Source organism: Tursiops truncatus, chromosome 18 (genome assembly GCF_011762595.2).
Source record: "Tursiops truncatus isolate mTurTru1 chromosome 18, mTurTru1.mat.Y, whole genome shotgun sequence".
NCBI lineage: Eukaryota > Metazoa > Chordata > Mammalia > Artiodactyla > Delphinidae > Tursiops > Tursiops truncatus.
In genome coordinates, this window is record NC_047051.1 from 9,754,930 (window position 1) to 9,768,918 (window position 13,989).

General features: G+C 41.6%; 1 long non-coding RNA gene and 1 pseudogene across 1 annotated transcript in view; one reads left to right on the forward strand and one right to left on the reverse strand.

Moving 5' to 3' along the window:
• Positions 1-13,989, reverse strand: part of LOC141276978 (uncharacterized) — a 75,261-nt gene that overhangs the window by 52,772 nt on the left and 8,500 nt on the right. The window lies entirely within an intron of this gene.
• LOC109550201 (polyadenylate-binding protein 2 pseudogene) lies at positions 12,946-13,747 on the forward strand (annotated as a pseudogene).

The following is a 13,989-nucleotide window of genomic DNA, read 5'->3' on the forward strand; positions in this document are numbered from 1 at the left end:
CTACTTACATTCAGAAAAGTTTTGTGTCTGTTTGTAACAAAAGGCACTATGTAATAAAATCACTAAAGCAAGTTAAAAACAAAAAGATCCAAATTACAAAGTGGAAAAGGAGAAAGTTGTACTGAAAATCCTAGGTTGAATTTCTCCACTAGAATCAAGTGCAAGACTGCCTCTGAGCTTCTGAAAAGGCAAAGCAAAGTGAATATTAAAAAGTTCTGTAGCATGGTTACCTTAATTAAAGGAAATAGTTCATCAGAGAGAAATTATCTTATTTCTAGTGTTAAAGTCTAGAATAACTTATTACCTAGCTCGTCATACACTTGCACCAAATAATATAATCAAGTCTTTAACAGAAGCTTCATAAAAGATGCAGGACTGTTCTTCTATGGCTATTAAAGAAACAACTGACCCTTAATTAAAGCTCAGAGGCCCTTGTTAAATTACAAATCTATAAACGCAATTCCGGAGGGAAGTAAAAAAAAAAAAGAAGTATACATGCTCTGTTCTTAGTCATGTGGCTTGATATTTAAGCAGATTTCATCAAGTATTATAGTGAAAGGGAGGTGACAGTGGCATGTCCCTTAAGACCACCCCCTCCAACAATCATCAGATGGTTCATAAAAGCTTACAATAAAGGTTATACAGCAAACCACTAGGAACTAAATACTGAAATCAATCATAAGAAATTGTAAGAAATCATAAGAAATTAAGTGCCTAAAGCAGATTGCTGACTAAAAGGATATCTACATGCATCAAAAGTTTTACAATGAAAATCAAAGCCTTACTTGCATTTCTTCCAAAATGGGTTGTAAGAAGTACTCCAAGAACATATAACAAAGAGCTTTCAAAAAGTCTTAGATAGGAATTAGATTCTTTAGAACAAAGATGTTTTCTATTCTACTTTCTTCACTCTACACCCATAGCTGCAGTTAGGTTCTTGTAAACTCAATCTAGACTTTTGCATTACCTTTCTCTCCATGTTTCCTACTTGTGCATTTACTTCAATTCCTCTTCTTCATTAATTACTTTGACCATGTTGATCAATTCCTTATAGGACCTACTGTGATTTTTAAATGCTTTAAAATGAAGACTGCATGTTATACTGGCAAATCTCTCTACAGATTTTCTAATTTTTAAAAATCTTTCTGCTTTTTCCTTTTCTTTCTTGTCTCCTTTTTTGTTGTTGTTGTTCTGTTTTTCACATTCCACCATCCTTGCTAATGCCTCCCATTCTTCCTGGAATATAATCTGCTTCCCAGCTAGCCAGAGTCCTTTGGGCTATATGATATGGGATATTTATTATCCCATTGCCCATATTTCCACAGAGGGCAGGGAACCCCCACTCACCCCTTTGGAGGGATTAGGACTGGAGGAACACTTTGGTCCCTCCTTTCCTCCCTCACTTAATCCTCCCCCCCAATTAATCCTCCCCTCTGGAGAAGAAGTGACTCGAGGTTGGTAAACAACAGCCCTGGGCCTGTTTTTGTACAGCCCACATATATTTACACATTTTAAATGGTTGGGAAGAAAAGAGAAGAAGAATATTTCATGCCACATAACATGTATATGAAATACAATATTGTGTCTCCTCCAAATGTATCTGTTGAAGTCGTAACCCCCAGTACTTCAAAATGTGGCCTTAATCTGCTTATGTGCAGATATAATTGGTTAATGTTGGTTATATTGGAGTTGAGTGGGCCCTCTAATCCAATATAACTGGTGTCCTTATAAAAAGGGGAAATTTGGACAGAGATATGTACACAGGGAGAACATCAGGTGAAGATGAAGGTGGAGATCAGGGTGATGCTTCTATAAATTAAGGAATGCCAAAGATCGTCAGCAAACCACCAGAAGCTAGAATCAAGGCATGGAGCAGATTCCCTCACAGCCTTCAAAATGAACCCACCCTCCCTACACCTTGATCTCAGACTTCCAGCCTCCAGAACTGTAAATATATTTCTGCTGTTTACGCCACACATTCTGTGGGTACTTTGCCACAGCAGTCCTAGCAAATGAATACAACAGCCATCCTCATTTATCTACACGTTGTCTATGGCTGCCTCTCTGCAACAACAGCTGAGCTGAGGAGGCCTCAAAACCTAAAACAGTCACCTTCTGGTCCATTATAGTACAAGTTTGCTGATTCCAGATTCATCTAATTGGTGAGGTAGCGGAAAGGGTCACTAGGCATATACAGCCCATTCTCCTGTTTCTCTCCTTTGAGAACTGTCTGGTGATCCTTCCTTAGCCCTTCTCTCTTGTACAGAGGAGGCCTGGAAATGTCCAGCTGATCTGCCTGGGACCAGTGAGTGAGTTCTATTCAGGATAAAAGGAAGAGGAAAATAGGAAGGCGATTTCGGGTCCAAGACATGGTCTCCAATCTAGATTTATCAGTGATAACATTTTTATTGTAATCTCTTTCTGACACCTGTATATATTTCTCAGTTGGTTTCACATCTGGAGGAGAGAGTTATGTGAATCATTGGCCCCCACCAAACCTCAACTTCATCCCCCTCATAGCAAGAGTGTTGGAAATCTCATTTCCTTCTTGAAGTCTCGCCAAAAAGGAAGTGAGCACTGACTTATTTTTTAACCTGTCCATACCCTCTCTGAATATGCAATTCTCATGACTCATTCTTTTTTTTTTTTTTTTTTTTTGTCGTACGCGGGCCTCTCACTGTTGTGGCCTCTCCCATTGCGGAGCACAGGCTCCAGACACGCAGGTTCAGCGGCCATTGCTCACGGGCCTAGCCGCTCCGCAGCACGTGGGATCTTCCCAGACCAGGGCACGAACCCGTGTCCCCTGCATCGGCAGGCGGACTCTCAACCACTGTGCCACCAGGGAAGCCCTCATGACTCATTCTTAAACTCTAGACCACATAAAATCACTTGCAGTAATGCTCACACAAAGTTTAGATGATTTTTTTCATGCTATGATCCTATATGTATTTATGCGAGTATCTGCATGCCCTTTTACAGAATAGATCTAAATTATTATATCCTTCCCCAGATTATGAGCTCCTGAGCAGGTTTCTGTTTGACTTGGTTAAACAGAAGGTCTGGCTTGATTAATAACCAACACAATGCTCTGCTAATTAATGTGGTTTCCCTCATTAATAAAAAAGACCCTACCGATCCCTTGCCAACAATATTATTATGTAGGTTCATAAGGAAGAGAAGATGGAAAAGATGCTGCTGATAAATAACAGCTATGTAGCTTGAAAATTTTAATCGCTAATAAAAAATATCTAGAAATATGTCTGAGAAAGAAAAATCAGTCTCTAATCTGTCATCCATACCTTATTAATTTACTCAACCCATTGATATTTGTGGGAAATACTTATTACACACAAATTCTCTCTGATATCCTATGGAGGGAGGCGATGAAAAATAATAAGCTAAAATGAATAGCTGGTTAAAGACCTTGACATTCAGGCAGGAAAAATCTGGTTTTGATCCAATAGATGTTCACAAAGAGTAGCTGAGAAAATGGAGTGTTTGGGGAAAATCATTCTAGCAGTTGTGAATATAGAGATCACAGCTAGATAATGTAAACTATGGACTTGTCTGGCCAGTGGGAAGGAAGGGCAGGGTAGGCCCCGCAGAGTCTGTTGGCTGGAGGGATCTAAGGGTATTCAGGGCAGGACAGCTGCGTTTAAACTCAGTGGGGCATTGTTAACAGTGTGGGGCTTGCTACCTGGATGTTTCTCTGGCACCTATGAACCTCTCAGGGAGAGGGGAATACAACACAAATGAAGTGAAAGAAAGTTTCCCGAAAGACTCTCTTGAGGGCAGTGTTTAACAGCATTTGTAACAATGGAAGCTGGGGGTGGGAGTGGGGCAAAGGTCACTTCCCCACTCAGGGGGTAACCTTTCTGCTGGAGCTCTGAGCTGCATTGGGAAACAGCCTAAGGCTGGACCAGACAAGTGAGAGAGCATAATGCTTGGGCAGCCTCAGTATCTTTGGAAAGTTTCAGCTGCTCCATGATATGGGCAATGATAGATGACACCATGGATTCCAAACTGGATCATAAAATAATAAAAATGGTACCTGCCACCATGTAGCCAAAAAATCCAAGTCCCAAACATGTGTGAGCTTTTACTTACCCCCCCAACATTCCTAGGGGAAAAAAGACCCTAAGACTGGTTGGCAGAAATTGTAGAGTTGTAGTTTTGGAGTTACAATAAATGGGAGCTTCAAAGTGAGTGTGTGGTATGAGTAGTTACAATGAGTGTGTTGCTTCCAGGTTGCAAGGCCTGGAAAACACAACTTACAAAGCAGAGGAGGTGATGTGGGACTGGAGTGCTGGTTGTGTTAAATATCAGCTGTGTGACATTGGTCAAGTCATTCAAATATTTTGGGCTTCAGATCCTGCATCAAAAACGTGGAATCTTTCAAATGTCTTGACAAGGTTGTGGTGAAGCTCAAATGGAATCACGTGTGAGCAAACCCTATCCTTTATTTAAAGTGCTATAATTATCATTACAGGGAGTATTGCAGAAGACGCTATTTGTAAAAGGTTCTGAGTGCACTGATTTCCAGCTGTCACCTGATATAAAATGCATTTGTGTCTTCCAAAGTCATTTTCCAAGAAAATAATTTTTCTCACTTACACAATTGTCTCAGCAAAACCTAGAGCCACTTGAAATGACTGCTTTTAGGAGTGTCCGTGTATGTCTGTGTACCCAAAGGGGACATGACTGGGAAAATGCAGCTGTAGCTGGCACAGGAGAAATGAAGGGCAGAAAAGCCTTTGGGGCAGTAGAAAGTGGGGATCATAAAAACCTTGGCCTTATTTTAACATTTCTCAGAGTACAGGAGAGTCAGTATGTGATCGTGTTGGTAGTGGTGGTTCTACTGAGAAATCTTAACTTTAAATTGCCTGCCAATCTCTATTTTGTGTGTCCAAGAAGAGCAATTTATTACTTTTATGAAGCCACCAAAAGCCCATATTGAGGGGGAGAAAAACTAACTATTGAGCAGTATATGCTCTCACACTAAATATATAATGAGAGTAATGGGCAGAAGGTTCTAAAGATGGGCAATATCTGTTTTGATAAAACAAATCTAAGACTGCCCCCAACAGAAAGACAGCCCTCCCTCACCTCCACTAACTTTCTGTTACCCACCTAGGGGAGCAAGTTTCCGAGATTTAATGTGCTGGGATGATGGATTTTCCCGGTTAGTTGTCCCTGACAGCTCACCTCCACAGAACAGCCCTTCTTTAGCCAATAACAGTAACCCATGTATGTATATGAGTTTCACAATCAACAAAGCACTTCATATAGAGAAAACTTACTTTATTGCAGAAAGGCGATTTGGGGGCTCACTTAAACTCAGGGACGTGATTATGCATATTATCTTTAGGACACTGTGTCCCCTTTATCTCTAGGTTCACTTGTTCACGGGGTTTTTAGAGTCATGGCCTTTGGAATTCATCTTTACTTCCACACTTGTTCCAGGGGCAGAACTGTTTTTCTCACTTTCCTTAAGAAAACCAAGATCATCTTTGAATGAACTGCACATTCATCCTGCAATTCAAGGTAAACCCTGATCCCCTTATATCGACTGAAGTCTAACTCAGTGAATTCTACCGTAGTCACGTAAACCTTCCTTAAACAGTCTGTTTTTTGAGGATAACTGTCCAAAGTTAGGTAATTCTCTTAACTTTCTCTCATTATTTTGTTAATACTCTCTCTGACTTAGATGCCCTAACTTTACTTATTTGTAACAATTTATAAATAAATAAATAAATAAGTAGATAGATAGATAAGTGATTTAGATCACCATCATGTCTTTCCTTCTGGCTTGTTACTTAGAGCTGCTCTGTTCACCAGCCACATGTGGCTGTTGAACACTTGGAGTGTGGCTGGTCCAAATGGAGATAACGTTGTCAGTGTAAAAGGCACAGCACATTTAAAGGACTTAGAACCCAAAAAAGAAATATCTCAGTGATAATTTTTGTGCATTGGTTACATATCAAAATGACATTTTAATATACTGGTTTCAATAAAATATATTATTAAAATTAATTTCACTTGGTCCTTTCACTTTTTTTTTAAGGGGCTACAAAGTTTAAAGTTATATACGTGGCTCACATTATACTTCTATGGGCAGCGCTGACCTAGACCTTTTAACTTTGCATTCTAGGTCTTTATCCTACTTCCCCTCCTCCTCCCTCATGCTTAATTCAAGCCCAAATCTCCTGGCCTATTTTCTTTTTCTACGGCATTAACATCCCCACTGAACTAACAATTCTGTTCGATTACATCTGTCCTAGCCAAAGATGAGTGTCTCAGCCCACAGGTGGTGGGGGATAGATTTAAGTACTCACTACCACTCACAGCAAGTATGCTGGCCCTAAAGTTATTCCATTAGAAAAAAAAAAAATTCCCTTATTACCAAAATAATGTCTGGAGACTTAATACAAAGTAGGCAGAACAATGGCAGAATATTCAGAGATATCCCTACTGGTCTTGGAAAGCAGAACTGACTTCCTGGAAAATTACATCCAGTAAGACAGTTCCACATGGAGTGAAACAAATTTAGTCCTGATATTCAAGGGAGTGCATAAAGATTCCTCTGAGAATGTGGAGTTAATAAAAATGGATGGTGAAACCGGTTGTGTTTTTCTTGAAGGGAGTTCATAGGCAGTATCAATCCAGCCCAAGGGAACAATGGGGCTGAATATTTTCCAAGTGCTTGACATAAAGAGCAAAACTTATTTTCTCCATTGTGGTCTGCCACTATTTTTACAATTCTGATATTTTTACAGACAAATCAATCCACACACAGACATGTTTATAATAAACCATTGTTATACCCTGACGTTTTCAAACTTACAATGACCAGAATATAGGAAGAGCCACCTGCCCTGTCTTCATGTCCTCTTTACCTGCCACTTCCTCCCAGCCATGCTTTCCTTCTCCAGCCTCAAGTTCTGCCTGGGACCCGTTAAAAAAACACTTAAGGCTTTAAGAGAATCAGTTAAAAAGCTGTGGGAAAGCAGGACCCATTCAGGGGGCTGGTCTCCAGAGTTCTGCACCTCTCACACACCTCTGAGACAGTTTCCTGTGCATTGCTTGATTTGTTTTTATCTCACCGTTGCCAACTTTAAAAAATGCACAACGTGAGAATTGTGAGTTAAGTTTTATTTGGGGCAAAATGAGGACTATAGCCCGGGAGACAGCATTTCAGATAGCTCTGAGAAACTGCTCCAAAGAGGTGGGGGGATGCTCAGGATATATGTGATTTTGGTGAAGGGGGAGTACGTGCAGTCAAGCACATATTTTTTGCAGAAGGTTTCTGCTAGTCTCGTGAAGGTTACAGCTAGTCACGAGGAGCAGACGTCACCATGAAGGATTTTAGTGCTTTTCTAGATATGACGAGATACAAGAATTGGGCTCATAAAATCTTTTCCTGAAAATATCTAACTATCTGAAGACCTGTTCTGCCAGTTTTTCCCAGAGCACAGAGCGCCTCATTCCTGATCTCCACCTGAACTTTCAGGGGGTGTTGAAAGTCAGCAGCTGCAGCAGCACATGATTTAATCCTTGTAGAGGTAGATGGCAAGTGCCAATGGCAAGAGCCAGTTTGCAGTTGGCACTGTGTTACACAGCCAGAATTACCGCCCCCCACAGATTTATTTGGGTTAAGAGACCTAAATGGGAAGGAAACCCAGAAAAGAGGGGATATATGTATACGAATAGCTGATTCACTTTGCTGTACAGTAGAAACTAACACAACATTGTAAAGCAACTCTACTCCAATAAAAATTAATTAAAAAAATAAACTTTTAAAAATGCAAATATTTCTGAGAGTGTTAAAGGGCTTTCAGAATTTTACACGTCGGTGTGAATTATTCAGTCAAACTGCCTCTCTGCTCCCCTTCCCCAATAAGTGATCAGCAGCCTACCCACTGCTTGTCTTCCTCAGTGATAAGGACAGGAATCTAATTTCAAAATAAACAAATAGAAAACTGCCTACATGGGCTCCTCCTTAAATCTGCCAAGATATTAAGATTTTAGCAGTTAAAAGAGCCACGTCAAGTCTTTTGAGACATGTTATGGCCAATTCACAGTGTTCTTTCTTGCAGTGGGACTGCGTCTTGAATTTCCTCCAGTAAAATATTGTGAAAACTAGGAAGCATGAGGAAACTTCATTTTTGCTTCATGAAAGTAGGAGGCGGTATGGGACACCAATTTATGGTCCTATGGCTTTAACTGGGGGGATGGAAATTTCATCTTTGGTTATGCAACTATTTGGGGAGGGTGGGGAAGAGAGACAACATAGGTCTGGAGCGATGGCATAGTTCACTAACTCACCACCCATTCACTCTCCCGGAACAGTTGTGTAATTACTAAAGAACATGTACCTCAGGACACTGACATTTCTGACCAGAAATTCACAGTCACTTCTGCACTCTGTAAATCTTAATGGAGACTTTCCTGGATGTTTAAAGTCTTTAGGACCCTTATGTGTTGTTTATGGACCAAATCCATTTAGATCACCTAAACAATGGCCATCCCGATAGGGGCTGTCTTCCACTGGTCACTTAAGGTCATAACACATGCCCCACTCAAAAAGCCACAGAAAACATATCCTTGATGATTAAAATGTTCTTAATCCCTGTTCCAAGTTCATAACACAGGAGATCAACAGTGGAGAAAACTTGAAAATTTAAGAAAACTTTATTTTTTCCAATCTTCTTACAGGAGATGATGCATTAGTAACACTTCTAAGTGCTACACCCAGGCAACCCAACGCTAGAACAGCAACCCTCACAAGGTTCTACACAGAGTAGGCACTCAATAATATTTGCCGACTGACTTGTTCGATGTTCTATTAAAATCACTGTGAAATGTATATCCTGTTTTACTTATAAATGTATTTTCTCTAAATACCGTCTTACCATAGATATCAGCTCATTTTCAGGTGCCATCTGGTGTGTAACTCTGGCACAGGTGTATGTGCTACACAGGTCTGCAGAGTGGAGGATTTACTACCACAGCTGATGCTGCTATCCATTCAAGCCATAGAGGAAGTGTGTGTAATCAGTAACGGCTATAAAATGAACCAAAACAAAAGCCTTGAATTTTTCAGATACATCGTTTTAAAATGCTTTTCAATAATTTAGAGGAGAAATATATTTGGTTGGTAGCTGGGGTGATCTCATGGGCAGATACAACTAGTCAGGGCTTCAAGAATGCAGTGGCCACATGTGGCTTGTGACTGCATATTTTCAACCCCACGACTGGGCTGTGTTCCTGAAACAGATGTCATTTTACACAGATGTGGCTCTGTATGTATAAGCTCCAGTAAATACTCTAAATCTGCAGGGGACAAAAGGAAGGACCTAGACATTCTAGAATAGTTAGTCATAGTTAATCATGAAACAGTATAAATACTAGTGTCTTATTCTCTAGGATATTACCTTTTTAAGAACAATAATGAGCAGTCTCTACATCTGCTGGACCACTACTTACATACAGATAGTCCCTGGGAATTACTACCTCAGCCTAGTGGCCAAAGTAACTCTGCTTCCCCCACAGCCGCTGCTATGAGGATATGTTTCACATGTCCTCCTCATTCCTTTGACCATGCAAAAATCCTTTGAACTTTCTCCCACTGTGGAACCCAAGCAAGGATCCATCGGGTTGTTATGCTAGAAATTATGGCAGAAGGGAAGGAAGGAGAGGCTGGATATCTCCTGCAGCATCATCACCTGAGGCTTCTCCTCTCTCCCATTTCCACTGCTACCTCTCCTCCAGCTAAGTTACAGGATCATGTCAAATCTCTAGCCCCTGTTCCATCCCAACTCTTACAAAGCCTCCAGGTATTTCTTAACTCTTCCTTAGCTTCTTTAGTTAGCTTCCAGGAAATTCACTGACTACAGGTGGCCTCCAAAGTATAGATAACATCACCTGTCTTATCTCCCTCTAACACTCCTCTGGGAAAAATAAAAGGTATTCACAGGAGGCTTTTATGTGGAGCCCCTTTGCTCGTTATTTCATAACTTCCAATGAAAACCCTTGGAAAACTTGCAGAGCAAAGAATTGTCCTTGCTGGAACTACTTTCCTTATTTCTCACTAGTCAAGGGCTGAAAGACATAATAGTTGAAAACAAAGAAGGTGGCAGTGGAAAGGGCAGCATGATGCCCAAACCCTAGTCCTCTCAGGGGAAAAAAAAAGGGGTGACCAGAAGTCTGATCTGGGTGGAAAATTTTCTCTAGAGATTTCTCCTAGATAGAAAGTCTTCACCCGTGACAACTCTTCAATTCTTAACATCCTGGAACCCATAACTTTTTGTGGTGTGAATGTGTATACATCTACCTTTCTAGTGTTAAAACTTTGCCAAAACATTAGTCCAAATGTGTCTGAGTAGCAACTCCTACTCAGTAGAAAAGAGACCCTATTGAAATAACTAGAAGATACTACACACTGAACATTTAATGAGTACCTATAATTTTCAGTTTCTGTGCTAAGCACTTAGGTTACTGAGATAAATGACACAGTCTGGACTTCAAATTGCTTCAAAGTTGGTGAAAGGAAAAACAAAGAAATATATAAATAATATTAATGTGACAATTGTTAGAAGAACAGAGCCCTTCCTATAGACTGAGTCTTGAGAACCTAGTAAATTGAATCAACGTGAAGAAGATAGAAAGGGAATTCTAGGTTAAAGGAGCGAAAGATGCAAATATGAAGAGTGTGAGAAGAATTCAAAAGTAGTTTGATATGGCTGGAATATTGAGTGAAAGATGGAGGAGACAAAAGAGGAGAGGCTGGAGAGGCTGTCATGGCTAAATTCTGAATGGCTTTGTCTTACATGCACAGAAATTTGATTTTCTAGCAAAAAAAAAAGAAAAAAAATTGAAGACATTGAAGGATTTTCCCATAGAACAGAGACATGATCAGACTTAACTTTTTAAAGGGTCACTCTGTTTGAATTTTGGATAATGGATGAGGGGTATTTGATACTAAAGACCAATTAATAGGCTGCATTTCAGGTGAGAGATGGACCACCCAGAGCATTGGCATTAGGGATGAAAAGGAGATGAGTTAACACCTCATTAGAAATGCAGACTAGAGAGGACATGGTGACAATGAATGTGAGTTTAAGAGAGAAGAACAAAAATAGGGTGACTCCAGGTTTCTGGCCTGAACGATGAATTCACTGAAAGTGTCTTTCACTGAGACAGGAGAAGACTGTAAAGTTCAAGACTGAGTCTGAGGTGCATTGGAACATGCAGTTCAAGATGCCAAGACAGCCAGCCAGGCACAAGGGTCTGGGCTCAGGAGGAAGATGAGGATGCAGATACAGGTTATGGAGAATATATCTGACGAAGCTGGCTAGTCCACACCTCACCCCACACCTACTTCCCTGCCCAGAATATAACTCTCCGCATCACCCTGTCCGGTGCCTTCCACCCACCCGCGAGTCTGGGAATTGAGCGTAAATCAGAAGCTGCTCGTGAGTCACTGGCTTCAGAAATGGGTTTTACCTGCCTTCTGAAATTGAGAACAGAGAAGCCAGAAGAGCCCCAGATTTTCAACTGGTGGCTGTTTGTCTTTGCTTTCTTTTAAATACCCTTCTTCGCCTTGGCAACCTGGCTGTCTGAATTTATAGTTTGGACTTTCTGTTTGTGTCAACCTAACCTGGACCATTCCCTTAGCCAGGTCACAGTCAGCGCTAGCCCATATGATATTTTCATAAAATTTAGGAAAAAATGTCCTCTTTGGTTGGCATTCACTGTCTCAAGTACTCACAAATTGGTGAGCAGAAGATATCTTTGTGACCCTGTGCAGGGCATACCATCTGTATGTGCAGCCTGACTTCAGACCAAGATATTTGGCTCTTTGGTGAGGATGTTTATGCCCAGTTTAAGTCCTGAGCTGTTCGTGTGTCTCACTTATACTGGCAGCTACCATGAAGAGCTTTCTTCACTTCACTCCTAGGCAAATGACATCTGAGATGAGTAGACAGAAATAGTCCCATGACGGCAGAAGGCTATATTCCAAACTTTGGAAATGTTCTACTAAAAACATATAGAAGTATTGACAAGCAATAAAGGGTTAGACACCTTGATCCTCCATCCTCTACACAGCACTAGCCCCATGGGAAACCTGCCTAGGGCTGGCGGAGGCCTTGCTCTCAGTATTTGGCAGCCAGGGCTACATTCAGAAATGAGCACACATTCCTCAGACATGTTCCACAGGGCAGTGAATTCTGCACATCTTTATGAGTGAAACTGGGTTTTACAGCCTAGCCTGAGAAAATATGAAAATGACAGTAAGTCAGATGAATGAATGTACATCAGGCTGACATAAATCTGTGTGGAAGGATTTGTCTCTTATGTTGGAAGAAATCTAGCTAATGGCAAACTTCCTCTATTATGGGACCTCTGAGTTCATGACATATTCAGAGGAAATAGAAGTGAGTTGGCTCTAGAAAGTATTCCCTAGAAAAGGAAAACAGCAGGGAAAGCTTTCAGAAACCATTGTTCATCTACTGAAAGATTCACAGATAGAACAGCAAAAAAAGTTCTTCTGCCAAACTGACCCCTGCTTGCATGCTGCCTGTTCATATGTGACTTGCAAGGAATGCCCATGGCACACATTAGTGGTAAAAACATAAAACAGAAAAAGATTCTCAGAGGCAATATAAATCCCAGTATTAATATCTGAGGCTATGTATTCCTCCGCTCCACACCCTATGTCAGTGACAACTGGCTGAGCACTCAGATTATAATACTGTTCTGAATGGACCAAAATATGAAATAGTCCCAAATTTCTTACTTAATAGTTTATAAAGTTATCCTGTCCTTATCCTAAATGAGCTAATGGAAATTAATTGCCTGCTCCGGGATAATTAAGGGCTTACTGTAAAAACAAAGTAACCAGAATAAAAATAAAAAGAAACTTTAGAAAATCAGATAAGGGTGATGGCGGTGGAGGCGGTGGCAGCAGCAGGAGCAGGGGCTGCAGGCAGTCGGGGCTCCGGGCCTGGGCCTGGCTCGTGAGCCCACGGCAGCCCGGAGGAGGAGGAGGAGGAGGAGGAGGAGGAGGAGCCGGGACTGGTCGTGGGTGACCCGGGGAACGGTGTCATTGAGGGCCAGGAGCTGGAAGCGATCAACGCTTGAGTCAGGGAGATGGAGGAAGAAGCTGAGAAGCTAAAGGAGCTACAGAACGAGGTAGAGAAGCAGATGAATATGAGTCCACCTCCAGGCAGTGCTGGCCCAGTGATCATGTCCACTGAGGAGAAGCTGGAGGCTGATGCCCGTTCCATCTATGTTGACAATGTGGACTATGGTGCAACAGCATAAGAGCTGGAAGCACACTTTTATGGCTGTGGTTCAGTCAACCGTGTTACTATACTATGTGACAAATTTAGTGGTCATCCCAAAGGGTTTGCATATATAGAGTTCTCAGACAAAGAGTCAGTGAGGACTTCCTTGGCCTTAGATGAGTCCCTATTTAGAGGAAGACAAATCAAGGTGATCCCAAAACGAATGAACAGACCAGGCATCAGCACAACAGACCGGGGTTTCCTGCGAGCCTGATACCGTGCCCGGACCACCAACTACAACAGTTCCCGCTCTCGATTCTACAGTGGTTTTAACAGCAGGCCCCAGGGTCCTGTCTACAGGGGCTGGGCTAGAGCGACATCATGGTATTCCCCTTACTAAAAAAGTGTGTATTAGGAGGAGAGAGAGGAAAAAAAGAGGAAAGAAGGGAAAAAAAAAAAGAATTAAAAAAAAGGAAAACAGGGCTTCCCTGGTGGCACAGTGGTTGAGAGTCTGCCTGCCGATGCTGGGGACACGGGTTCGTGCCCCGGTCCAGGAAGATCCCACATGCCGCGGAGCGGCTGGGCCCATGAGCCATGGCGGCTGAGCCTGCGCGTCCAGAGCCTGTGCTCCACAACAGGAGAGGCCACAGCAGTGAGAGGCCCGCGTACCGCAAAAAAAAAAAAAAAAATTACATTCCCT